The 27,534-nt window shown below is 40.6% G+C and overlaps 2 pseudogenes; both read left to right on the top strand.

The window, feature by feature from the left end:
- The first annotated feature begins 12,933 nt into the window (after positions 1-12,933).
- Positions 12,934-13,862, top strand: LOC143400813 (olfactory receptor 2H1-like; annotated as a pseudogene).
- Positions 13,863-19,122: 5,260 nt separating this feature from the next.
- Positions 19,123-27,022, top strand: LOC143402073 (putative olfactory receptor 2I1; annotated as a pseudogene).
- The last annotated feature ends 512 nt before the right edge of the window (positions 27,023-27,534 follow it).

Below are 27,534 nucleotides of genomic sequence, written 5' to 3'. Positions count from 1 at the left end.
AGCTCTAATTATATTAAATAGTTAATAAAACTGTAAAGAATTATTATTAAGTATATTTTATGTATTTTTTTGAATATTTTTTTCAGTTCTGAGAATGGAACCCAGGGCCTTATGCACAATAGGCAAGCACCATCACACTGAGCTACATCCCCACACTTGGACATACTGTTTTAAGCACATAGGATAAGTATTAAGGGAAGAATGCTGATGATATATATCTGAAACCACTGGACCCTGCTGTTTAACTACTGGACCCTCCGATTAAAAATGATGGTGCTAAACTGTGGCTGCCCTGCACCCACTGTCCAATAGGATTTGAGGATTCTTAAATGTCCCCAGTATCCAGGCAAAAAGCTTCAACTCAGGTTAAGCATGAAAGGGAAACAGAAAGTCTTGAAGCAGCATAAGGACAGGAGAAGGGTATGGAAGAAAAGAAAGGAAAAGCTACACAAACCCAGGCTTGAGTAAATTTCTTTTACTTTTACACCTTCATATCATTGCTGGAAGTCAACAGGGAGAGGGAGAGTAGGTGGTAAAGCAGGTACAAATCAGATCATTCTCTCCTCATGCCCTTTCATTCTCTGTCCTTCTTGCCTCAGCTCCTGACAGTATCTTGGTGCCAGCAAGTGTAGTATGGGGGGCGGGGACAGGAACACTGGTCAGAGGCAACAGGAGGATGCATTCCAGGGCTCCATTCCTGGGGATGACATTTCCTAAGAATGATATTGATCTCCTATTGCCACCAGATATATGCCCACGGCTCCAACAGGAGCTGCAGATCTCTACATAGCTGCATCCATTCATGGTTCCTTGAATTCCCTGAACATCTTTGAACACACTCAGCCCTCTGACATTCTCAGCCAGTAAGCATGCCTTCCCCCTAAGTCTGTTCCCACACCATCAAAGTATGTGAACTTACAGTGTACGCAGCATCTCCTTCAGGAAATCCTCTCTACTCCTTTCTAATTTGGGGTTATGTGACACTCTTCTGTCCTCCCATACTTCCTCCAAAAACCTCTTAGAGCACATTTTCCACACAGCAGGACCATCTGCTTCTCTGTTACCCCAGTAAGCAGTAGGAATCTGAAGGGTCGTGATTGTGTTTTAGTGAACTTCTACCCTCAGCTCTGTTCTAGTGCTACAGATGGCTGGGGCTACCAAGCTGGGGAAGAGGCTAGGCTACAATAATGCTCACTGCTCCAGAAATATTCAGAGTCAAATTGATTGGAAAATAGGTTTTCTTCAGAGGCAACTTTAAAGGAAGGTAGAGGAAACTTATTTCAAAACTTCCATCTTTTAAATCTCGAAAGGAGAGTAAAGCTTTTAAAGCAGCAGCAGCAGGGAAGTGAGACCAAGGGCAGGACATGTACCTGTGCAGATTTAGCCTGTGTTAGACTCACCTGGGGAGGGGACAATCTCCATTCTCAGCTTCTTCAGGAGAGACAGACCTTCAGCTTCCATTCTTAGGTCATGGTAAAGAAGTTGCTCTTAATTTCAGAGGACCCCCAAATTCAGGCTGTTTTAGTGCTGTCTGGCACAGGAAATAATATTTATTGAATCCATGATGAATTAATAAATGAATAAGTAAGTGAACAACAAAAAGGTAATGTTTAGTGAGTACTTACGTTCCAGGAACTTAAGATTCTTAAATGTCATATCCTTTATGGTTCCAGCATGCTCATGAAGCATCAGTATCCTTGTTGATACGCAAGTCACCAACTCACCCACAGTCATATCAGTAACAGCTGTTCAGCAAGAGTTCAAATGCATATCTTTACTTTATAGTCCTGCTCTTCTTACATGTTTTGTTGTTTCTATGGAAGGAAAAGGGCAGAAAATAATCTACACTGGAGTTGGGGATTTCCCGCAGCAGGATGGGAGGTTACTTTGAGGACAAGCCTGGGGTACCCCCAGCAAAAACAAATTAAGGAGATTCCCTTCCCTAAGAGGACATGGATTACAGGAAACAGTGCGCTTTCATGGAACAGAAACAACACATCTGTACGCTGATCCCTCTCTCTTCTCCTACATTCCTATGTGGAGTCCCCACCCTGCTCAAGAACAGGGGAAAGGTTGTGCCACACACCCTGGCATCTTTTTGCTGACCATAAGCAAGATTTCCTCTTGGGACCTCCTACTAGGTTCTTATCTCAAGTTCAATTTCATTTGTTTTTCCTCTGTCACAATAAATCCTTTCTGAAGAAAAATCTCTCTTTTTCATTTGCCTCTAATCTGAAAAAACTAGCCAAGGTGAAAGATCATGCTGCAGAGACTTTGCCAGATTGCAGCAAAGCAGACGCCCTGTAAAATTAAAAGCCCTTTTGAAATTAGGGGCAACTTTCTCATATTCAGAGTACTGGCTGAAGAATTTTTCTTCCCCAATCCCAGGGACACACCAAGGAAGCTGAGAATAGAAATTTCTCCTCCTGACCCCATTGACGTGTTCCCTGTCCAGCACAGTCTAACTAAATCTGCACATGTTTATTTCCTGTCCTTCGCTCCACTTTGTCACCACTCAAAAAAGCTTTTCTAGGTCTTCGGGTTTGCAACGATGCAAATTTTAATATAAAAGTTCCTTCTATCTTTCTTTAAAATAGCTTTGGATAAAACCTATTTTTCTTGCCAATTTGTGGAGTGCAATGAGCAGTAGAAACTAACCCACCTTCCACCACAGTAATGACAGTAAAATATCTCAGATTCTTACAAAGCTCCCTAGTTAGCCCTCCTGATGAACCAGTTACCTCCCCCATTGGGGCCTCCTTAGAGCAGAATGGTTTTAAATTTTTTTAATATTTATTTTTTAGTTTTAGGTGGACACAGTATCTTTATTTTATTTCTATGTGGTGCTGAGGATCGAACCCAGTGCCTCATGCATGCTAGGTGAGCACTCTATCACTGAGCTACAACCCCAGCCTACCACAGTTTTTGTTTTTGTTTTTTGGGGGGGTTCCAGAGACTGAACTGAGGATTGCTTAACCACTAAGCCACATCCCCAGCATCCCCAGCCATTTTTCTTTTCTTTTCTTTTCTTTTTTTTTTTTTTTCCCAAATTTGAGACAGGGTCTTGCTAAATTGCTGAGGCTGGCCTCAAACTTTCAATTCTCCTGCCTCAGCCTGAGCCACTGGGATAATAGGTATGGACACCTGCTAGCAGAGGTTTCTTTCTAATCTATGTTTTAATGTCCATGAAAGAGTTTCTAAGACTGCTTTGAATTCTAGAGTATTGTTTCAGAAATGCCAACCACACTCAATGTAAAAGTTACTGAGCCAGGCATGGTGGCAAACACCTGTAATCCCACAACTCTGTAATCCCAGAGATTTAGGAGGCTGAGGCAGAAGGATTCCAAGTTCAAGAACAGTCTCAGCAATTTAAAAAATAAAAAATAAAAATGGCTGGGTATGTAACTCAGTGTTACAGCACTCCTGGTGTAACACAGAGTTAGACAATTGTATTCTTTGTCTCATGAATTCGAGGAATGAAATCCACAGACACAAGGATGAGAATAAAGTAACAGGATTTATTAGAGTAATAGAAAGGAGACCTCCCAAAAAGGAGGGGCCCACACAGAGGGATGCCAAAAGATTTCTGTTGTGTAGGGTTTTTTTAAGGCAGATCTGTCCTCTTAATTATTAAGGCACAGGTATTGGTGGGGAGAGAGATGCCAGAATGAACCAATCAAGCTCTTCAAACTCTGAGCTTAATAAAACAATCAGAAGTGCCTAATTTCAATCCATTAGTTACATAATTAAGAGGACAGTTGGTGTGACACATCTATAGGGAAGACAAAGCATTTCCGGTAGGGGTCTGCTTTGTGGTTGGTCATTGCTAAGGGTAGGGGTAAGAGTAACTAAGGAAGGGCTGCTATGGTTGAAGCTGTGAGGAACTGAAACAGATATTCTAATTCAAAAGAAGTTGTAGTGACTAAAGCTGACAAAGAGTAGCAAGTCACAAATGTCCTACAGACTTGATGTCTCCTTTCAGGTTGATATGATGAGAGATCTATCTTCCTGCTTCATTGTGCTCAATCTTCGGGAAAAAAAAAAAACAACTTATGTCCTATCTTTGGAAAAAACATAGTCCACCTTCAAAGGAATTGTCTAAGCCAACAAAATAACTAGAATGGCTAAGCAATTGTGGGTATTTAGGAGGAGGGCAGAACAATGAGTAAGTTTGTGAGAAATAAAAAGTCCTGTGGTCTATTTTCAGAATAGAGTAGTTAGCTTTAAATGTAGAACGATTGTGTTACCATCTAGGGTGCTGGGTTTGTAGTCTCTGTTCAGCAAAGAATTGAAGAACAGGACACAGAGATAGCAAGCAAGCAGCAGATTTTTTGCAAAACAACAAAGCTATAGAGATAGACTTTTCCAAAGGTGCCTCAGAGATGGAAATCTGGTAGGGAAGTTTTAGTTTTTTGTTTTGTTTTGTTTTGTTTTGTTTTTTAATGGTCTCTGGAATTTCCTCCTTTCCTTATTTCTTCCCTGTCCATGCCCTCCTCACTGTTATTGATTGGTGCCCCCTCTGTCTGCAGGTCTGTCTGACCATCAGTGCTTTTGTCAAGCAGGAAGTTGACCTTATCAGAAGACCCGCTCCATGCTCCCTGGTTCTCGCCTGCCCCCCAACCTCCTCACTGGCCATCTTGTCTGACTGCCTAGCCCTTCTGGATCTCCCTCAAGTGGGATGTAAGAAAGACAGCTGGCAGAATGGAGAGCAGAAAGAAAAGTTATGACAGTAACACTGCAGGGTAGAGATTCATGGCCCCTTGACAAATGAGGTGAGAAAAGAGGGGACCCCACACATACCTGAGCTGATGAACCCAGCCTAATTCCATTTTAAGATTGGGAGCCATTTCATCACAAAGTCATGAAAAGTTAACTTCTGTCTTTCTAAAAATTACTGCAATTTCTAAACTTGTTTGGAATACCTGCCAGTGCCTGAACTCACCAATGCCTGGCTTTCCCTGCCAGATAACAACCCTCTCTAAAACCTTAGTGATGCCTCATAATCCTGGCTCCCCCTGACCAAATAACAACCTTCTCTGAAACCTCAGTAGTACCTTAAAAATTCTGATGTTGGGATCTAAATTTACTCCCTACCTTGAAATATTATGCTATGTAGATCATGAACCTATCTGCCTTTGTATTATGCCTGTCAAAATCCTGTTAACCGTAAATTCTCAAGACACCTCCCTTTGCAACTTTTTGTGCTACAAAACCTTGTTTCTGGAGAGCTAGGGTGGTGATCTCTAGCCTGGGGTTTTCAGGAGAGACAGTTCTGGCCAGCCCCAGTGTACACAAATACAAGCTTGCTTTAATTTGATTTAAAATTGGAGTTGGTGGTCTTTTCTTTGTGTCAGAGTTCAACAGAGCCTGACCTAACCAACAGATTTCAACAGACACTCCACAAAAGAGGATAAGTATACCTAATGAAGAGATGCTCAACACTTGAATCATCAGGGAATAATAAATTAAAACTATAGTAAGAATAGTGAGTCTAAAGACTTAACATGCAGTATGAGAACTATAGTTGGTAATATTGTATTATATACTAGAAGTTGCTGAGAGTAAATGTTAGCAATCCTATTATATGCAAAAAAAGTAACAATTTGAATTGATATTTTGAATGTAATCGTATATATTATAATCATATACATACTTGAATATAATCATACATATGATCATACATATCATATATATGATTACATATATATTATCTATGGATAATATATATAATATGTATAATCATATATATGCATATACATATATACATAACAGGGTATATTACTCAAATTCACACAACAAAATTTAACATATTACTATCAGATCAGGCTCAGGCATTGTCCCAGAATTAGTTTTTTAGGGGGCAGGTGGATTAGGTTTGGCCTCTGATTTTAGCTCATTTTAGACTCATCTGCATTCATAGAAAATGATGGGATAGATTATTCATCTCCCCAAGTTTTTTGGTATGTAAAATATTAGTGGAATGTACTTATTTGGAAGTAGGAGAGGCACAGAAACAAAATAGTTAGCCCTCGATAGCCACCAACTTTTCATGGCCATTGGCCTGACAACTGGTAGTGAGCACTGAAGCTAGTTCTCATTGGTGCATCTATAGCCAGCTCTGCCCTGGGCCAATCAGTGTAGAAAAGTATTTTAATTAAAAAATTCTTAAATAACGAAATATCATTTCACACTCACTAGAATGGCTAACACATGATGCAAATGTTCCCTTTTTACCAAAATGAAATCAGAATATATGTTCACAATGACTTCTACATGAAAATTCATAGCAGATTAATTTATAACAGCAAAACTTGGAAAACATCTAAGCATATATTGCTGCATACCAAATCCCCTCCAAAATTTAATGCCTTCAGATAACACATATTTGTTGTCTCACAATGTTAGTGGGTTTCTGGGGAGATGATCTCAAGTATCAGTGCAAGTCACAATGGTACTTATGATTTAGTCTTGGATGTCACACACCATCATTTCTTCTACATTCTGTTCATTAAAGCAAATCACTAAGTACAGCTCATACTCAAAGGGAAGGGAAATGGGCTCTACCTTGTTCATGGAGGAATACCAGAAAAATGGGGATATATTTTAAAACCACAGACTCAAATATCCATTAACAGGAGAACAAAGAAACAAATTATAATTTTAATTAACCAACAGAGTACCTCTCAGGAAAAGAAAGAAACAAACAAAAAAACTAATGATTCAGAAAGCAGCATGGATGAATGTTGACAATGTTGTGCAGAGTGTAAGAAACCAAATCCAGAGAAGCATGTACGTATTAAACAGATCTTTCTGTGAAGTTCTAGGAGGAGAAAAACAATTTAAAGTGACACAGATTGTAGTGGCACCCTCTTTTCCACAAAAAGTCTTAACTGGGCTTCTCCAGAAATCTTCACCATGGCTGATTTTAGGACTGTCAGCAAGAGTCTCTACAAAAGAGTTCAATGTAGATAAACTTTCTATTTTCCTTTTGCTCTATTTTACTTGGCCACTGGCCAGGAAGAAATCAGCACTGCAGGGGCGGGACACCCCCTTACTAGTTTTTCACAAACATTTATCCAGTACAGTAGTTTGTAGAAATGTGTAAACAAGGCCTCTGGCCTTGAGCTGGAGCTTCACAGAGAAGTCTACATTTCTAAGATAAGAGAAGTTACCAATTGGGCTCCATGGTAACAACTGGCAGCGGGAGGAAAGAAAGGGGAGAGAAAGCTCTCTCCCTTCTCAGATGTTGTCCTCAAGGGTTAACTTGCCCAAAACAGTAAAAGAAAAAGCTGCTTTTATGTGAACTTCCACAGACTGTGAACTTCTGAGCCCATCCTCTTACATGCTGGGTATAAAATTCTGAAATTACCTGAACTCAGGGTTCAAGGGATTGATGATTACAGCAAAAGCTGTGACCTCTGAACTTGGCTGCAGCCAAATAAAACTCACTAAATTGCTGAGGCTGGACTTAAACTTATCTTCGGTGCCTTTCCTTGTCTGTTCCTACAACAAAATCAAATCTGTGATTGCCTAGAGAACAGATGAACAGAATTGTTGTAAATTGGCATGAAGAATTTTCCAGAGTAATGCAAAGGTTCTACATTTTCACTAGGATGGTCGTTGCCTGGATATACATATTTATCAAATCTCAGTAAACTGAACATTAAAATGTACACATTTTATTATGTAAATTATATCTGTATTATGTAAGAAGAGAAAGGAAATAAACCAACTCAGGAGGTACTGAATGAATGTACATTAGACGCCTGAGAGAAAAAAACAGGAAACACAGGAGGGACACTCAGAAGGTGGGTAAGGAGACAATGGTGCCCTTGTACTCCCCAGTGGCAGAGCAACAGAGGGAGTGGCCTTTTAATTAGCCAAGGGAGCATCTCACTGGCACATTTCCTCTGAATCTTCTTCTCCCTTCTCAGTCATCATTAGTGCCAGGGACTATTAATTGGCTGAAGGCAGTAGGACCCCTCATCTTGGCAGAATTTCTGAGCTGTTGTCCCCAGGACATGGGAGTCCTGGGATCCCTCCCTTCACAAGCTCACCATACCTCCCTTTCCACCTCCAATCCCAGTAGAAGAGAAGTTAGCTACTGAGTTTGAGGGAAGGGGCTTGTCACCAAAGAGCTCCACAGTAAAGAGCTGCCTCTGGCTGGCACTTGGGCCAAGGGGAGGGGCATATGGTTAATGAGCAGCCTCTTCAGCCTCACAGGGACTCAGCCCAGCTCTGGTGCTGCCTAGCTACACTTTCCATAAAGCTATTTCTCCTGTGTGTGCCTTCACTCCTTTATCTGAAATGGAAGATAATAACAATACCCATCTCTTGGATTTGTTATGAGGGACTGTGAACATAAAGTGCCCAGGGAAATAAATACTGGGAAACATTACTCTTCCCCAAAATCTAAGCTCAAATCAATTTCAGAGTGTGATATTCCTTTTATTTCTCATTGTGAGAATCAAGTGGAGACTTCAGCCAGTCCAGAAACTACCTCTTTGTTAACCTCGAAGTTCTGGCAACAAGATGATGATGAGATTCTGACCTCAATCACAAGTTATAAGTTTATTCTTCTTCTTTAGCCCATCAATTTCTACAAGTACTCAATAGTGTTGGAAATCCTGCCTGATGAGGAGTTACTGGGGGTTGAACCCACATGTGCTTTACCACTGAGAGATATTCCCAGGTCTTTTTATTTTGAGACAGGTTCTCACTAAATTGCTGAGGCTGGACTTAAACTGGAAATCTTCCTGCCTCAGTCTCCAAATCACTAGGATCATGGGCAGGTGTCACCACACCCAGCTCTCTTGAACTGGGGTTTAAGTGCCAGAGACTGGGTAACTTTCAGCAAGTTACTTAACACTTATGAGACTTTCTTCTTCTGTAAAGAAGGGCTAGTATTAGTTAAATTGCAAATTTCAGAGATTCCAGGAAATCACCCAACACAGTGTCTGGTATATAAGGAAAAACTGCTAAAATAATAGGAGGTTATCATTGGAATGTAGATCAGCATTTATAACTCATTATCTTGCAGCAACTAGTAAAGAGATGGCTCTCTGGTAATCAATAAGGGAATAAATGAATGTGTGTGTGTGTGTGTGTGTGTGTGTGTAAATAACAAGAAGAAGGAAAAGTAGTGCTTGCTTTATATTAGGCCTAGAAAGAAGGACCATGTAGAAATAAGAGGGAACACAAAGTCAAAGTAAAATTTAAAGTGAAGATATTTTTTAAAAAGTATTAAGTGAGACAAGTTGTCAAAAGAGCAAGAATTTGAGAAATGCTGCAGTTCGAGATCAGGAAATGGGTAGGCAGTTATGGAGATAGAAAAGATAAGGCACTGTGAAGTTTAAAAAGATGAGGACTTCAACTATGAGAGGAGTGCTTCCATCTCCAGAGGAAAAGAAAGAGATGTTATCAGGGAGGGGTGCCCAGAAGACTCCTGAGGTGCTGGTAACATTTGTTGTGTTCTTAAATGGGGGTGGAGAGTACTGGGAACCATGTGTTTACTCTATTAATGCATACAATCCGTAAGTATGGTTTATTTGGATAATTACTTTTTAAAAGGGAACAAATCTTATCTGCAAGGAGAAGAGCAATGATGAAGGAAGGAAAATAGAAGACCAAAAAAGAAGAAATCTGCACAAAAGGGAAATGAAAGGTGTCTTTTAACACATATGGATACCCCAGGATGGGGAGGTGAGCATGCCATGCCACAAACTTCCAGGGCACTTTCTGCCCACCAGACCACCAGCTTGCCACCTCTCACCTTATTGGTCTTCCTAAGATCGTCTGTGCTCAGAAGACTCTCAGTTCCTGCCTCATAATTGCCAGGGACGCTGCCATCCCATCCCTATCTGTGAGCTCGCCATCTGTGTCCCCCACTGTTTGCACAGCAAAAATTTATGTCCCTTCCTCCAAAAAGCTTTCCTTGACCCATCCATCCAGATGCTTCTTTTACTGTGTAGACTTCTTTCTCCTATACATTATCTTTATTTGTCTTCAATTCTGGGAGTCTCGACAGTTTTCTTGATTCCCCCAGTGTTTATTGAGTGCAAGAGGACACACCCCTGCAAACCCTCAGCTTCTCATGTAGAACCTGAACCCATCAGCCTGCACTTTAAGGCTCAAGATCTCTGTGACAAGGGAAAGGCTACTACAGAAGCCAAGGTTAGGCATACAGTATATTTCTTAAAGAAAAAAAATTTGTAAAGGACATTATTGACACAATTATGAGTATGGTCTATTGAGTAATTATTTTATCAATATTCTGCTGTTCTTAAATAAAAGAACTTCTGTTTTCCTAGAAACATGAAGCAATGAAGAGGCATTATATATGCTACCCACTCTTCAATGGCACAGAATAAATATAATTGCAAATGCAAAGGCAAAAATGGAATGATTAAAAAGTGGCACATTCTAGTAACATTGAATAAAGGGTATGTTCGAGTTCTCTCTTCACACTACTCTTAAAATTCTTCTGAGGGATGGGGTTGTGGCTCAGAGGTAGAGCTCTTGCCTAGCATATGTGAGGCACTGGGTTCAATCCTAGCACCACTTACAAAAATAAAATAAAGATATTGTGTCCACCTATAACTAAAAAATATTTTTAAAATTTCTGAAGGTTTGAATTTTAATATAAAAAGTCTTAAGTCTCAAATAGTTAATAGAATAAAGACAGTATGAAACAAATTTCTACTTAAAATGTCCACTATCAACTCAGTGGTGTTTTTTGCTTTTGTATCAGGAATTGAACCAAGGGCCCTTAACCACTGAGCCACACCCCCAGCCCTTTATTTATTTTTTAGTTTGAGACAGGGTCTGGCTAAGTTTTGGGGGTCCCGCCTGGGGATGAGGATGGCTGGCTTTGAACTAGCGATCCTCCTGCCTCATCCTCCCTGGGATTACAGGCCTGAACACCACTACAAGCAACTCTGTATTTTTCTAGTGATGTAGTCTTTCTGAAGAGGAAAAGAGGTCCACCCCACCCTTATGTCCCAGAACAAAAGAATTGGCAACTTTTTTTTTCTTCATCCTGTTTGCCTATATTGCACAAAATGTTGAGGTTAGGGCTTTTTATTTGTAGAGAAAACTCTTATGTTAATAAGTCATAATTATTTTTTTAAACAGGGAAGGGACAAAACTATCTAGCTGATCTGTCTGTGTATACATTATCATTATATAGAGTGCAAAACCTCTCTTCCTTAATACACATACTCTGCCTCTGGCTGGCTCCACTGCAAACAAAAGCAGGTACAAACATGCATTATGGTACAAGGAAAAGGCTTGGTGACCAGCAGTGGTGATGCTGCTTTGCAGATTTGTCAGCAATTGTTTTATAAGGAACATGGTAGTTTTTGTCATGAATCCTCTACATTTTAGTCATTGCACAATGAAACCTCCAGCCTTTCCCATTTTCCTATTTGATTCCTTCAAGGTAGGTCTCACTGAGTGTGAAGCCCCCACAGGGGTGCAATCATTTCTTTCACACTGCCTTATACTGGGCCTGCAGGCATGCTAACTCTTAAAACCAAGAGCATCATTATGAAGTGTTCAAGGACTGCTACACAGTGGGGGTGCTCCATGTGTGTATGTGGATGTGGATGCACACGCCCATCTGTGCATCTGTCCAGGGATTGAACCCATGCATGCTTAACCACTGAACTATATTCCCAGCCCTTTTTATTTGATTTTGAGACAGTGTCTCACTATGTTGCCTAGAATGTCCTCCAGCTTCTGAACCTCCTCCCTAAGCCTTCCAAAGAGCTGAAATTACATGCCATTTACCACCACACCAGCTATACTGGTTCTTAGATGACCAAGCAGAAACACAAGCAGAGCTATAGTCCCTTGCCTTAAACAATCGGCAAAATTATGGCTGTATCATTTCCTTGTGAAAATGGTTTTGCCTTTGGAAAAGAAAAATTAAATTTAAACATTCTGTAGTCTGGGATTTTTGACTTTGAAGTTTTGTTAAATCTGGCCAAGCACCATAAGAGATACCTGTAATCTCAGTGACTTGACAGGCTGAGAGAGAAGGACTTCAAGTTCAAGGCCATCCTTAGAAATATAGCAAGATGAAAGGAAGGGAGTGGGAAGTGGAATAGGAAAGACCATAGAATGAATCGAACGTGACTTTCCTATGTTCATATACAAACACATGCCCAGTGAAACTCAACATCATGTACAACCACAAGAATGGGAAGTTATACTCTATGTATGTATAGTATATCAAAACATATTCTACTCTCATGTATAATTAAAAAGAAAAAATAAAAATTGAAACAAGAAGAATGGGATCCAAGTTAGAATAAGTTATACTCCATGTGTGTACATATGTCAAAATACACTCTACTGCCATGTAGAAAAACAAAATTTGAAAGAAAAAAAAAAAAAAAAAAACCTCAGCAACTTAGAATAAAAAAAGGGCTCAGGATTTAGTTCAGTGATGTAGTATCCCTGGGCAAAACCTCCAGTCCAAAAAAATAAATAAATAAAATTTTATTGTTAAATCTGCATACACAATTTTTTTTTTTTTTTTTTTTTGCTAATTCTTTCTGGATGTACAGAATGACCACAGTATTCAGAAGATACATGCCCAATAAGTTACTGCAGAATTAATGAAGAGTAATTAACACGTTAAAAGTCAGCTGCCTTTGTGTTCAACCAGGAAGTCAGAGGCACCAGAGTGGGGCTCCATCCATTGTCTACCATATTGCTGCTTTCCGTCCTCCCACTAGACAAAGCTTGACCAGGAAGATCAAGGTAACAGAGGTGCTGGATGGTGATGTACCTGGGAATGGGAGCCTAGGAGAGAAGGAAGGGAGAAATGTCCACTTAATGTGGCCTAACAAGCATCTGAGTTGACTTTATACAAAACAGGTTGGAGCTTACTCATCTCATCCTTCCAGTTCTAAACAGGAACAAGCCATGGTCAACCAAAGCTCCCCAGTGGGATTCCTCCTTCTGGGCTTCTCTAAACACCCAGGGCTGGAAAGGATTCTCTTTATGGGTTCTTAACTTCCTACCTCCTCACTCTGGTGAGCAACACACTCATCATCCTGCTGTCAGTGCTGGGCCACAGGCTCCACTCCCCAAAGTACATTTTCCTCTCCAGCCTCTTTTTTTCTTGGACCTCTGCTCCACCACAAATTGTATCCCTGAGATGCTGGTCAATCTCTGAGGCCCCAAGAAGGCCATCAGCTTCCTGGTCTGAGCTGCTTTATCTAGCTATTCATCTTCATGTCCCTGGGAACAACTGAGTGCATCCTCCTGATAGTGATGGCCTTTGACCACTATATGGCTGACTGCCAGCCCTTCCAGTATGCCACCATCATCCACCCCTGCCTGTGCTGGCAGCTGGCAGCTGTGGTCTGGGTTTTGGGTCTGGCCCAATCCATAGTCCAGATACCACCCACTCTCCTCCTGCCCTTCTGTCCCCACCGGCAGACAGATGACTTTTTGTGTGAAGTTCCTTCTCTAGACTATCCTGTACAGATACCACCTACAATGAAATCCAATTAGCTATGTCCAGTGTCATCTTTGTGGTAGTTCCTCTCTGCCTCAACCTTGTCTCTTACACTGCTATTGCAAGGTGCTGATGATTAACTTTGCCCAAGCATGAAAAAGAGCTTTAGGGACCTGCTCTTCCCATCTCATGACTGTCACTATTTCTACAGCTCAGTCATTGCTGTCTACCTTCTGCCCCAAAATCCCTATGCCCAAAAGAGGGGCAAGTTCTTTGGCCTCTTCTATGCAGTGGGCACTCCTTCACTTAACCCACTCATATACACCCTGAGGAGGTATAGAGGGCATTCGGAAGATTGCTGGGGAAGAAAGGCAATTCCAGGGAGAGCTGAGGGAGATCTGCTTCAAATACTTTCATGATTTATCTTCATGAGACTCTTTGATGAATCTCTTCATGATTTGTAAAAATGTTGAGTTCCCCAAGCCATGCACCCAAATCGCTGCAGAGGGTCAGTGTGGCCATGTGGTATCTCAGAGAGACGGAGGTCCAGTTAAGAGAAGATGTATATCTTTAAAAAAAAAAAAATCAGAAATTTATTGGTTTCTCAAAACATTACATTGATCTTGACATAACATATATCATACATTTGTTTCAAATGGGGTATGAATTCTTATTATCCCCCCATGTACAGATTGCAGGATCACGTTGATTATACAGCCACGTTTATACATACTGCCAAACAGGTGTCCGTTGTATTCTGCTGCCCTTCCTATCCCCCCTCCCCTCCCCTCCCTCTACCCCATCTACCATAACTCATTTCTCTTGAGAAGATGTATATCTTCATAAAACATCTTAAATTCAGATATGATCCTGTCAATGCTTAATATTTCCTCTCTTATGTCGCTCACAAGAAGTCCATTCAAAGAAATACTGGAGCCATAGCTGATCTGAGACTTAGAAAGATGCCTTTTACTTCCTATGGAGTATGAGAAGATAGGCTACCACATTCTGCATTCCCTTTCTTCTTTTATCCTTCAAGTAACAGCCACAGGAAAGAGAAAATAAACTCAACCAAATCCATCACCTCATATACATATTGTTTTTTAAAACCAAAATATAGCTATCAATCTAATGTACACAGTTACTGCCATACTGTAATCACCAATAACAGTTTTCATCAGATTATAATAATACTGGAATATTAGGAGGAAACTTGCCATGATGATGTGCGCATGATGATGTTTTGGTCAACAGTGGACCACATATATGCTGGTAATGCAAGATTTTATCTGCTAGTTTTGTGGGAGTCACTTTATACACGTAAACTTTATGATGTTCACACAATGATGAAAACATGTAACAATTCCTTTGTCCAAACATATTTCCATTATTTAATAACATATTACTGTATTTTAATTACAATATTTCCTTTCTTCTCTACCAAGGAACCCAGAAAGATAAGGAAAACATCATATTGGCTATATGATGCTTAACAGGATGCTTCTGTGAGGCTTTTGTTCCTATCAGATAAACAGATGTCAACTGAATAGTAAATATATATATTTTATATGCATTATACATATATATCATATATATATATCATGTTATACACCTAAAGTCACACAAAATTTTTTAAAAAAAAATTAAAAATGAGATATCACTTTACAATCACAAAGTTGGCTACCATATGATCCACAAAGTCTACTCATAGGTATTTACCCCCAAAAAATGAGAATATATGATCACAAAAGATTTGTACATAAAAATTCATAGCACATTTATTCATAACAGCAAAAGCAGGAAACCATCTAACCATCTATTGCTACATAACAAATTCCCTCCAAAACTTAAGTGACTCTAAACAATATACATGATTATGTTGTACTTTCTGTGGGTTTCTGGGGAGATGACCTCACAGTTCCTATGGGACAGGCATTCAGAAGCAGCTGAACAGTTAGCGGACAATTCCAGCTAAGGTCTCTCTGGAGTCTACAGTCAAGATGTCAGCCAATCACCCTCCATACATGATTGGGGTGAGATGAGAGCTTTATCTTTCATACGTCCCAGTCACGTGTTGCTTATTTTCATTGGAGAACCTTAGTTTCCTCCCAAATGTACCTCTATAGCCATCTCTTGCATAGTTTCCTCTGAATGAAAATCCAAGAACAAGATGCAAGACATGATGGTACTTATGACCTAGTCTTGGAAGTCACACACCATCGTTTTTGCCACATTGTTTGTTAAAAGTGAGTCACTGGGTAAACCTCACACTCAAAGGTAAGAGAAACAGGCTCTACCTCATTCACAGAGTAATACCAGAAAAATGGGGATATATTTTAAGACCACAGATTAAAATATTCATCAACAGAAGACAAATGAACAAATTGTGTATATTTAAACAACAGAACAGTTCTCAGGAGCAAAAGAAATGAATGCACTACTGTTTCACAAAGTAACATGGATAAATGTCAACAATGTTGTGCAGAGTATAAGAAACCAAACTCAGAGGAGCATGTATACATTGAATGGATCTTTCTATAAAGTTCTAGATGAAAACAACCACTTAAAATAGTAGAAATCAAATCTATGGAAGCAACCACAGAATTATGGTAAATAATGCAGTAGTGCATGCTTGTAATCCCAGCTACTTAGGAGGATGAGGCTGGAGGATTCCAAGTTTGAGCCCAGCCTGGACCACAAAGCAAAACTCTCATATTAAAATGAAGTCCACATAGAGAGTAGTAGGATCAGTTTTGCAATCACTGTCTTCAGGAAACCAAGTAATAGATCAAAAGATTTTTTTTAGAACCTGAACATTGAAAAGAACTCAAGGGCTCTGGCCACCTAAACAAATCATTCATTTTCCACAGCAAGAATATTAACCTACAGACTGGAATTTATCATCCTGAACAGTTTTCTACCTATTTATTTTTTCACTTGATGGCATTCCTGGGAGTCTTTTGTACTCTTTTATCTCCCACCCCAACTGGCCACAGTCTAGCTGTGGCTAATTTGGACCTCACTCCCCATTTGTTTAAAAAGTAATACAGATCATAACTATGTAAAGCATAAACATCCTTGACACCAAAAATGAAAAAAAATAAATGTCATAGGCACTCATAATACCTTTTTTTTTGTACTGAGTATTTAAAAATGAGATATCACTTTACAATCACAAAATTGGCTACCATATGATCCACAAACTCTAATCATAGGTATTTACTCCCCCCCCCCAAATGAGAATATATGATCACAAAAGATTTGTACATAAAAATTCATAGCACATTTATTCATAACAGCAAAAGCAGGAAACCATCTAACCATCTATTGCTACATAACAAATTCCCTCCAAAACTTAGTGACTTTGCCCCTTAATCCAGGGGCAATTTACCACTGAACTACATCCCCAGTCCCTTTTATTTTTTGAGACGGTGTCTCACCAGAATTGCTGAGGCTAACCTCAAACTTGCCATCCTCCTGCCTTAAACTGCTGGGATTACAGGCATTCGACACTGCATCTGGCATGGGCCACCATGCCCCACATGATACCTCTTCTTTACTTTCTTGTACCAATTGGGAAACTTTCTGAAGTAGTGATTGGGAAATCAAAGATTTTTTGCACTGAGACCACACATACATATACACATTGAGCTCATCATTTCAATCTTCATTCGGCTCCTAAAATAATTAGCTTGAAAAACAAGGTTTATACTGGCAGTTTTATAATACTGATGCAAAATCAGAATTTTTTCCTTAGGTTTGTTGGGACGTATTGAATGGTGTTTCGTGAAAGACCCTTCTGGCTGGAGTGCTTGAAAGGTCTTGCACCACCATGGGTCTGAAGATTAACTGAAAGGGGCCTAAAGATAAATACAGGCATTCACCCCAAATGGGAATGAGCACATATGCCATATCCTATTTGGGGAATCACTATTCATGTAGCCTGGCAGTTTACTGGGGCTTTGTAGGGTTAGTTATTCTTGTGTATTATGCAGAGAAAAACTATTACTGAAATGAAGAACCTATATAGTGGCTGGGTCTCCTCAGGGATTTAGCTCTTTCCTAGTTTCTCCCCAACACTGGATATACTTTCTTTTCATTCCTTGTCTTTCTCTATATTCCTTGACTTTCTGATTGGTGTTACAGAGAAAGTAAAGGCAGTAATAATTCTTTTAGTTTTTTTCTTTCAGCCAGTCTGCCACACTCTTATTAGTACTCAAAGAAGACTAAAAAGAAATCAACATGACCCATTATCAGGGAACTAGAATGACAGATTTACCAAGAACAAAAATGACTTCTTGGGGCAGGAGTCTTAGATGCTCTCCAACACTTCTGTTTCTCCATTCCCTCTAGGATAATTCTGGAGTCCACAAGTTGTTATACTGCCCCATTTTCATGCCCCATAGGGATCAGCTGAGAAAAGCACAAAGTTAGAAAAGCAAAGGTAGATCTGTAAAATCATGCCAGTACAGGATGATGTCTAATAAATAGGTGATTAGTTGTTCTTCAATAGGCAACTGACCTCTTGGCAGAAGCCTCATATTCTAGCTGGACTATTCAGGTAATTTGTTGTGCCTAGTCTGAATGCCAACAGCAACTTTAATGAATTTCCATTCTTCTTCAAACTTTCTATATTCCTATTAAATATCAACTGGACAGTTTGATATCTGGTATGCTATAATTCCTACTTCTTATAAAATTCCAATAACCATCTTCCTTTCTTAAATTTCCTGGTATCACCCAGTAAATCCCATCTCTATTTCCCTTTGAGATACTTATGTTTTCCATGATAACTTCTCCCAATACTTTTCCTTCTTTCAATGATCTATTGCTTTATTTTTCATTAATCATGACCTCTTATTTATTTTGCTTTCACCTCTTTCTTCCTCCAATCCATCTTCTTTAAAACCCTTCCAGAAAATGCAAAATGTGGAGACAGTGAAAAGATCAGAGGTTACCAAGGGCTATAAAGGGAAAGGGAGGATGAAGAGGGAACAAAGAGAATTCAGACGTCCATAAAATTAGTTGGTATGTACTACGATATGGTTTTCTAAACCCGTAGAATCTATAACACCAAGAAAAAGCCCAAACATAAACAATGGGCTTTAATGATATGTTAATGTAGGTTCATCAATTATAGCAAACTATGATTCTGGAGTGGGCTATTGATAGTGGGGTGAGACTGAAGAGGGGAAAGTATTCCTGGAATTTAAGAAATGTGCTTTCTGCACAGTTTTACTGTGAAGCTAAAACTGCTCTAAAAATAAAATCTATTTAAAAGGTGAAGAGAAAGAAGAAAGAAAACCTCATTATCTCTCCATAATCATATGTGAAATGATTCTTGCAAACTTGCCTTCTCCTAATTACTAAAATTCTCTATTTTCTACCTATGCTTAGAGATCAAAAAATATTTCAAAACATCAAATATCAAACATAAATCACTCAACACTTTCTCACAAACATTATGCTCCTTCTCCAGATTTTCTATTTTCTCATCTTCACAACTGAATGTCCTTTCCAACATCCACTGGAGAAACTCTCTTGATTTCCTGGGCTTTTTCAGCAGGAAAAGAAGCCCGCTGCAGCACGTTCTTATAGGAAGCCAAGACACAGTATGTTCAAAGAACCCTGAAAAGTAATGGAACGCAACAATGATTGCTATTAAAACGCCCATCAATCCCACAAGCCTACATTTCCATCCGAGCTGCAACAAAAACCGCAAAGCGGAACTCGCTGCCGCTGCCAGGGAGACGTATAGATCCGCGGGAGCTCCACCTCCCGGCCCTACCCCCACCTCACGGGGCAGCGGGCCCCTCTAGGATGCGCGGGAGGACTGACGTCGGTGGTCTTAACCCTTCTCTCCAACTTCTTGCTTAGTTTCCCGGGAGTTGGGCGACCTCAAGGCGCCTTTATACCCTCAGCAGAAGTGAGAAGTGAGGTGGTGAAAATAAAACAGGAAACTGGGAAGCTGGTTGGTCCTGCAATCCAAGCAGAGAACTCTTTGAAGGAGTACTGGAAAGGGTAAAGACAGGAGAGGAGTAAAGCCAGGAGAGAAATGAATGAGAGTGGAAAGAAAAAGGAGCTGGCCTGAGTGATTTCTAAGGGCTGAAGCAGAGTCCGAGAGGTACAGAAAGCTAAACTTGGATGATAATGTCCATAGATTTTAAGAGGAAAAAGAGTGTTTACACAAACTGGAGTGAATTAGGAAGAAGGTTCTGTAGACAGGACAGGAGCAAGGACAATAGAAGTTTTCCTTCTTCAATCCTTTGTCTTTCAATTAAAATAATAAAAATAAAAGGGTGTACACTTGAAAATATCTCTGTCCACCTGCTCATATCTACGTTTAGATATAGAAAAGCAGATTAGTCCTCCAGATTCGGGAGTTACCACTTATTCACCCTGCAACTTCACAGAACAACCTTACCTTTCCTGTGTAACAAGAGATTCTTTGAGGACAATCCCTTCACCATCTTCTCTCACGCCCTAAGCCAATCAAAACGCAGCAACAATTATTCATAATGGTGCATCATTGGTCCTTCTTATTTAAGTTTCCAGCTTCTTGGTCTGAAAAGTTATTGTGTCTCTAGCTCTCCAGCCTGTCCATGGTCTTTGATGGTATAAGTCAATCTAATAAATATCTTACAATACATCATACAATGAAGACCAGTCAGTAATAAAAAAGAAATGAACGACTAATACATGAAGCAACTGGAAGAATCTCAGAAGATTACCAAGTGAAATAAAGTAGTCATGGAAGAGCACATAATGTATGAGTCTTTTATGTGAAGTTCTAGAAAATGCGAACCATTGTGAAACAAAGTTGATCATGGGCTGGGGGTGTACCTCAGTGGCAGAGCACTTGCCTAACCCTGTACAGTCCTAGGTTCAATCCCCAGCATGGGAAAAAAAAAAAAAAAGGTCAGTGGTTGTCTGGGATTAAATCCCCTTGATAAGAGGGATAGGGGTAAGAAGAACATTTGGGGGTAATAAAAAAAATTATGATATGTAGTTTTTTTACAGCAGTGTTTTCACAGAATACCAAAATCATTAGACTGTACTTTTAAATAGATGCATTTATTGGATGTAATTTGTGATTACTAATAAAGATTATTTAAATTTATTAAAACACCAAAATATATACCAACCATACTAATGCCTCACTCGATTTTATACAGTACTTTTAAATGCCGATCTAAAAGAAGAAAGATTGTTCATCTTAATTTACAAGCACTTAAAAATATAGCTATAAGCAAAATAGACCTTGTACCTGCTCTACCAGAATTTATGTCCCAGTGAGGGGAAACAATAAGACAAGATAGCAAATGCCTTGAACTAGCAGGATTGCAAAGAGTAAGATTTTCACCAGAAAACAAATGCATTCCATTCCTCTATTGTATGGGCAAACCAGGGGCAAACCCACTGGCTGCAATATTGGGCAAATAACTCAGATAATAAAAGTTCTTTGGTAACTTTTGGTCCCAATAACGGATTTACATAAATAAAATGACCAAAATCTTATAGCAATATTTTGCACTTCCATTTCCCAACTAGTGCCCACCTACAGAAGAACTGAGAGAAGAAGTCACTCTTTGTTCCTCCCCTATTTACCACAATGTCTTTACCTCTCCCAAACTTGGAATTGGAAGGCAGGGTAGGGAATAAGTTGAAGGAAATAAAGGGTCTTACTAACTGTAGCGTCCTAAAATTTGATAAATTTCCTCTCATTATTCTGCCGCGCGACCAGCACGCTAGCTTCATACTAGAGGTCCTAAGCATAGAAGTTAACTAGTGAGATCAAAATAAACACACATAAACTCAATTTACCTTTTTCTTGACCAGGTCAGAGACGGCCCTCCCTGGCTCCTGCCTCAATCCACCTGGTGGGGTAGCGAGGTTTACACAAGAGACTAGTAGGAGAGAGAGAGGGCACGGCAGAGAGTGGCCTTTTATTGGGGAACAAGAAATTCAGGGGAAAATTCCATCCAATGAAGGTCGAGGGGGACAGCATTCCAAGGTCAGGGTCAGTGATTGGTCTCAGGGTCAATGGTCAGTCACACCCCCACACAGACGGGCTCTCGCACCTAAAAAGGATGGGGATAAGTTCTGACACAGCTTGGCCGGACGCCTCACACCCAGTCAGTGAGGTGCCCAATCACGTGTGAGAACAGCTTCCCACACATTATAATAAATATTTATTGCTAACTCCCTTTGGGCTTGGCAAATACCCTAAGCTAACACTTTTCCTTAGGAAACATACACAAGGTCCAGATGTACCTCCCAACATCCACAAGCATTTCTCACCTGCAGATCCTTCCTGCCATGACTTTTGTGCTTGACTTCTTCTTATCCCCTCCTAAGCCAGGATTGAGCCTCCACTCCTATTTGAGATATATTCTGAAAAGTGAGAAGGCGACAGTCCTTGACAAGTAAAGGGGAAAAGTATTCCAGGAAGAAAACACAGATAGTACATGTTTAGCTGAGTTTAGCATGTTTAAGGAGAAGAGGGGGAAGCCTAGTGGTTTCATAGTAATCAAGACATAGAACAGCAAGTCTGATCAAATACACAAGAGCTTAAACAGGTATAGCTTGGTAAGTCTGGTCCTTTGACCTCAGGTAGGCATAGAATTTTAGATATTCTTGGTGCTGAAAGCTATATATACAGTGCAACATTAATAATAAAAATAAAATGGAATTAAATTTTTTTCTAGTCAGATGGGCAAATATTTTATTGGAATGAGAATGTTTAGTGATGACTGTAAAGTGTCAGGGAAACATTAACACCATACATGGATGATAGAAGTATACAGAAGCACAACTCTTCTGAAGAGTTGTCCTATACTGAGTTCCTTCTATGGGTCAGGAGTTTTATATATGTCATCTCCAATCCTCATAGCAACTTTGCATAAAGGAAGATATTATACTTAGATTACAAATGGGGTGCTATGGCTTGAGTGTGTCCACCCAAAGGCATGTATTGCAAACTTAACCCTAAATGTAAGCCTGTTGGGAAGTGGGGACTAATAAGAAGTAATGGGTCATGAGGATTCTATCCTTATGAAAATGAATTAATGTCATTATTGCAGAAGTGAGTTATCAGGACAGTGAGTTGTTACAAAATGAGTTTGGACCCCTTTTGCTCTCTCGTGTTCATTCTCTTGCCTTTCTGCCTTCCACCATGAAATGCCAAAAAGCAAAGCCCTCACCAGATAGCCAGCCTCTGCCTCACCATAGCAGAAGCCAAGTAGAAAGTGTGTTCCAAAAAGGAAAGACCTGCTCTATCACATGCTCCCAATTTGTCACATAATATGAGAACAAAAATATATCCATTGGGTGTAGCAATGCAGAGATCATTTGCAACTCTTAATAAATGTAGTTTCAATATGGAAGATTTACTGGAGCCAATGTACAAGAGAATGAGACCAAAGAAATATAGTGAAGGGGATGAGGAGGGAGGTGACATTAACAAGGAAGGGTGATGGGCAAAAGTTGGGGACATAAGTCACAACTGCATTCAAAACTGAGAATGACTGCAACAAATCTACCTCTCTGAGAAGTCAGCATTGTTTTCCATGGTTTACAGATGATGACGGTGGGAATCACAGAAGAGAAGAGGCCAGTTTAAAGTCATTTAGTTGAAGAATGAAAATTTAAGCTAGTTAATGAAAGGAACTTATGCTGCCTCTGGCCTCAACACCCTGCCAGAGACATCATGCCCTGAAGGGACTTCTCTGCAGATTTCCTCTTCCTCATCTTGGGGGAATTCTCTCTGGACACCTCCAAGAAAGCATTATTGATGGGAGCAGGATGCAGATTCCTCAGAGCTCTGGCATCATTTCTAAATAACAGGTAATCTGAGTTCCTTGTTTCCCCCCTAGTGAAAGTCTCTTCAACATCTTTCCCTTGCTCCAACTGCTATATTCCTTAGACTTCTGAAGGATAATTTTGTCCCCACCACCAGCTAATACTGATTGGCTGCCACCACAAGCCCTTGCACTGTCTGTACCCCACCACAGGTCTCTGCACTAACAGACATCGTCTGCCGCGGGACCATGTTTCACAGACTTAGGTGCCTTCTTTCAAATGCAATAGGATGTTATCTGTGCAATTTTATGAGTGTGTGGCTCTTTTCATGGTGTGAAATATTTGGAGGGGAGCACTTTGGAACTTACCTGACTAAAGAATCTGACTTTTTGTAACTCAACATTTCTAGCCACAATTGATTCAGAAACCTGAAAGGTAACTTCCTGTACTTCATCCATACCCAGTAGGACCCCAGTTCTGTAAAATTATCTAAAAACATAAAGTTCACACCTTGCATATCCCCTTTATCCTCCACAATCTTTAGCATAATAGAACATAGCTCATCAAAAGAGAGAGAGAGAGAGAGAGAGAGAGAGAGAGAGAGAAAGAAAGGAAGGAAGGAAGGAAGGAAGGAAGGAAGGAAGGAAGAAAGAAAGAAAAGGCAAAGACCTTGGAGTAAGTTAGGGATTGGTCAAAATCCTAATATATTTATACATAATGTGACCTTGGACAAGTTATTTAATATCGATTATCTTCCTATCCTCTATAAAATAAGACTGTTGCCTATTTTTCAAATGAACAAAGATTAATGTTAACATATTAAAGGAATATGAAGTTTTTAATATCAGTTCTGTTACCATATCATGAGGGAACCCTTTAAAAATTTTTTTCTGGCTGGAGGAAATTCAGTGTTAATTCAGTGTTAGAATGTGTGCTTCACAAGTCTGAGGCCCTGGGTTCAAAATAAACAAAAATGTTTCCTGATTTGTAAAATAATACTAATTAACATTTAATAAACACCTTATATGTGCCAGGTACTGTATTAAGTACTTTGTGTGTTTAACTCTTCACCCACTACTTTTTCAAGTGAGAAAACTGGGGGCCCAGAGAGGTTAAATTACATGTCCAAGGTTGTTTAGCTGGGAAACAGCAGAATTAAACCCAAGCAATCTAGCTCCTAAGCCCTGTTTTTACTCACATTAATATTTGTTCTGTCTAATGAGCCTAAAATGAGAGGTCCATATAAGCAAGATGTTTTGTTGGGGAAAATGAATGTTTTTCCTAAAAAAGTAGGATTATAATTTATAAATTATAAGCAGTGAATGTGGTGTCTTAACTAAGTTATCTAGGGCTGGGGATGTAACTCAGTGGTAGAGTAATTGCCTAGCATGTGTGAAGCCCTGAATTCAATCCCCAGTATCATCACCAAAAAAATTTTGTAAAGTTATTTATATCATAATATTTGACAGGAAACATACAATAGAAAGATTTCTATGTAAACTTTATTAATCATGATCGTTTCTGCACCATTAGGATATTTGATTCAAAATGCCCTAAGAGGACATCCCTTTGTTCTCCACATTCCCTTTCCATTACTTTTGAGAAATGCTTGATAATAAAGCTTCAGGATAGGACAGAAACCTTAAAGGTCATCTAGTTCAAACTCCTGAATTTACAAGTGATAAAACTGAAGCAGAGGAATATGAAGTGACTTCCCCATATCCAAAAATCATCCAGAGGAAGCTATGGTAGGTAGGACTAAGGCCTCCCAATTTCTGGTCTACCAAAAAGTGTTGTTTTTCCACAGGAAGGTTTGACCCTTGGTTTCAAGGCTAACATGCAGGTTCTGTGGCAAGAGGGGCAGGGACAATGTAAAACAGACTTAATTAAAAACAGAAGATATCACTTGTCAGCAGAATTATGGGTTGTGTTAAAAAGTAGACTGATGAACTGGAGACACAGTTCATGCACAAGGTCCTGGGTTCCATCCCCAGCACCACCAGAAATAAAGTAAACTGAGGCACAAGAATATTTTAAAGTTTATTTCAACAGCTATTCATGATTAAGGCAGCTCCAGTCCAGAAGTAGTTCAGTAAAGTCAAAAGAGGCAACACAAGAGGGAGAGTTTAATAGGGCAAACAGAGAAGTAAATCTGTCCTATTGTAAAGAGCCTAGGTATATAAATCCGCTGTCTGGTTCTAAGTAATTGGATTTGAGTTCTCTTTTTCTTTAGGTATTTACAAGAAATAGCTTAATGAAGTCTCACTTGTGTTCACAAGTCAAACCAGACTTTGAGATCTAACAGCCTTTGTCTGCTGTTAGGAGCTGGTCCCAGCTCCATAAACGTGAAGCACCTAAAACAAGGAAGGTGATAATTCTGATCTATAAATTCTTAGTTCGGGCAAGCATGGGATAGCGTCCTAATTTTTAGGGACTATACAATTTCCAGGAAAGAGGGAAAGGGAGGCTCAGAGTGAAATCTGTCTTCACAAATGTGAAGGGCTTTGATGTAGAAGAAAGATCAGATTTCTTCCTTGGTCCTTGGGAGTGCAACCAGAACTAGGGAGGCAGCTGAAAATACCACTGAGTTGGAAATCAGACAAGACTAAGTACAAGTCACACAAGGCCACTGACTCAATATGACCCTAGGACAACTTAATGAGCATTTCTGAGCCTACATTTGTGCATTCATAAAATAGACGTTTTAGCTCCCCTAGAGGATGCTGTAAATATATAAAACAAGGAATGCTGGCACGTGGCAACTAAACTAAGGGTTCAGGTCTGTAAATGGGACTACCATCCATAAAGTATTATCGGTACTATTGTATGCTTTCAGCTCTTCCCCAGTCCCACATCCCGGGTTTTCCTTTACTTGTAAGAATAGTGTCATCCTTTATTTCGTCCTCCCAAATATTCTTGGAGTTTTCCTTTTAGGCCAACCACAGCACAGAGGAGCGCTTCCTCCTGCTGGGAATCTCTGACTGGCCCTCCCTGCAGCCAGTCCTGTTCGCCCTCGTCCTCCTCTGCTACCTGCTCACTCTAATGGGCAACTGCGCGCTAGCGCTGCTGGTCGTGGGCGACCCGCGTCTGCACAAGCCCATGTACTACTTCCATTGCCCCCTGGCCCTGGTGGATGCCGGCTTCACCACCAGCATGGTTCCCCCGCTGCTGACCAACCTGCACGGATCAGCGCTCAGGCTGCCCCGCGGCGGTTGCAAGGAACAGCTGTGCGTGTCGCTGGCTCTGGGATCTTCTGAGTGTGTCCTCCTGGCGGTGATGGCGCTGAGCCATTATGCGGTGCTCGCCTCGCCCCGCCTCCGCGCACTGGCCCGCGCTTCCTAGCTGAGCGAACTCACCAACTCCCCCACCAAACCGTGCTCTAGGCCGCGCGGCCGCTCTGCCCTACCCTCCAGCTGGACCGGTTCATCTGCGAACTCCCCGCGCTGCTCAAGCTGGCCTGCGGCGGCGGCAGAGACACCATCCTCGTTCCCAGCCCGCGTGGTTATACTGCTGGTGCCACCCACCGTCATCTTGGCCTCCTATGGCGCGGTGGGCTAAGCCATCAGAAGCATGCGATCCAGCGGAGGCCAGAGGAAAGCTGTGGGCACGTGTGGCTCCCACCTGACAGCCGTCTGCCTGTTCTATGATTCTGCAGTCTACACCTACCTGCAGCCCACGCACAGCTACAACCAGGGGCCCAGCACATTCGTGTTGCTCTTCTATACTGTGGTCACACACTCTCTGGAATAAGAAAATGAAGGGGGCACCCAGAAGGCTCCTGGGGAGACTGGGGGAGAGCTCAAGCCAGGCAGTAAGTGGCTTGGGAAGGGGAAAATGTTTTATCCCTGGTCTCATGGATGGAAATGCCCAATAGACAATCAGTCACTTTGGCCTTCAGGCGTTCATTTTCTTAAAAAGAATCAACAAGATTTGTTTTCAGGGAGACTAAGGCTGTAGGGAGATTCCCTCCATTTACCAGGTAAGGGTCAAATTCTTCAGAGAAAATGCCTGTATCATATATATGCATATGCACTCCCTCCACACCCCCAGTGGAAAACACCTGCAGGCTTTCTCCTACACCAATGAAGAAAAGAAACATGATGGCCTGGACTTCCTCATCCTCAGGAGATACTCAGGAGTCCACATGCAGTCAAGATGATGAACAACAGGATGTTTTCTGGCAGTCTGATGGAAGACTATGGAAGATTTTGAGGGCTCTGCCATCAGTCATCTCTCAAGTTAACAAAGGAAAGCACAGGCCC

The sequence above is a fragment of the Callospermophilus lateralis genome, chromosome 6, assembly GCF_048772815.1.
Source record: "Callospermophilus lateralis isolate mCalLat2 chromosome 6, mCalLat2.hap1, whole genome shotgun sequence".
NCBI classification, from domain to species: domain Eukaryota; kingdom Metazoa; phylum Chordata; class Mammalia; order Rodentia; family Sciuridae; genus Callospermophilus; species Callospermophilus lateralis.
Note: the sequence above shows the minus strand (reverse complement) of the source record. Positions and strands in the feature narration are given on the sequence as shown.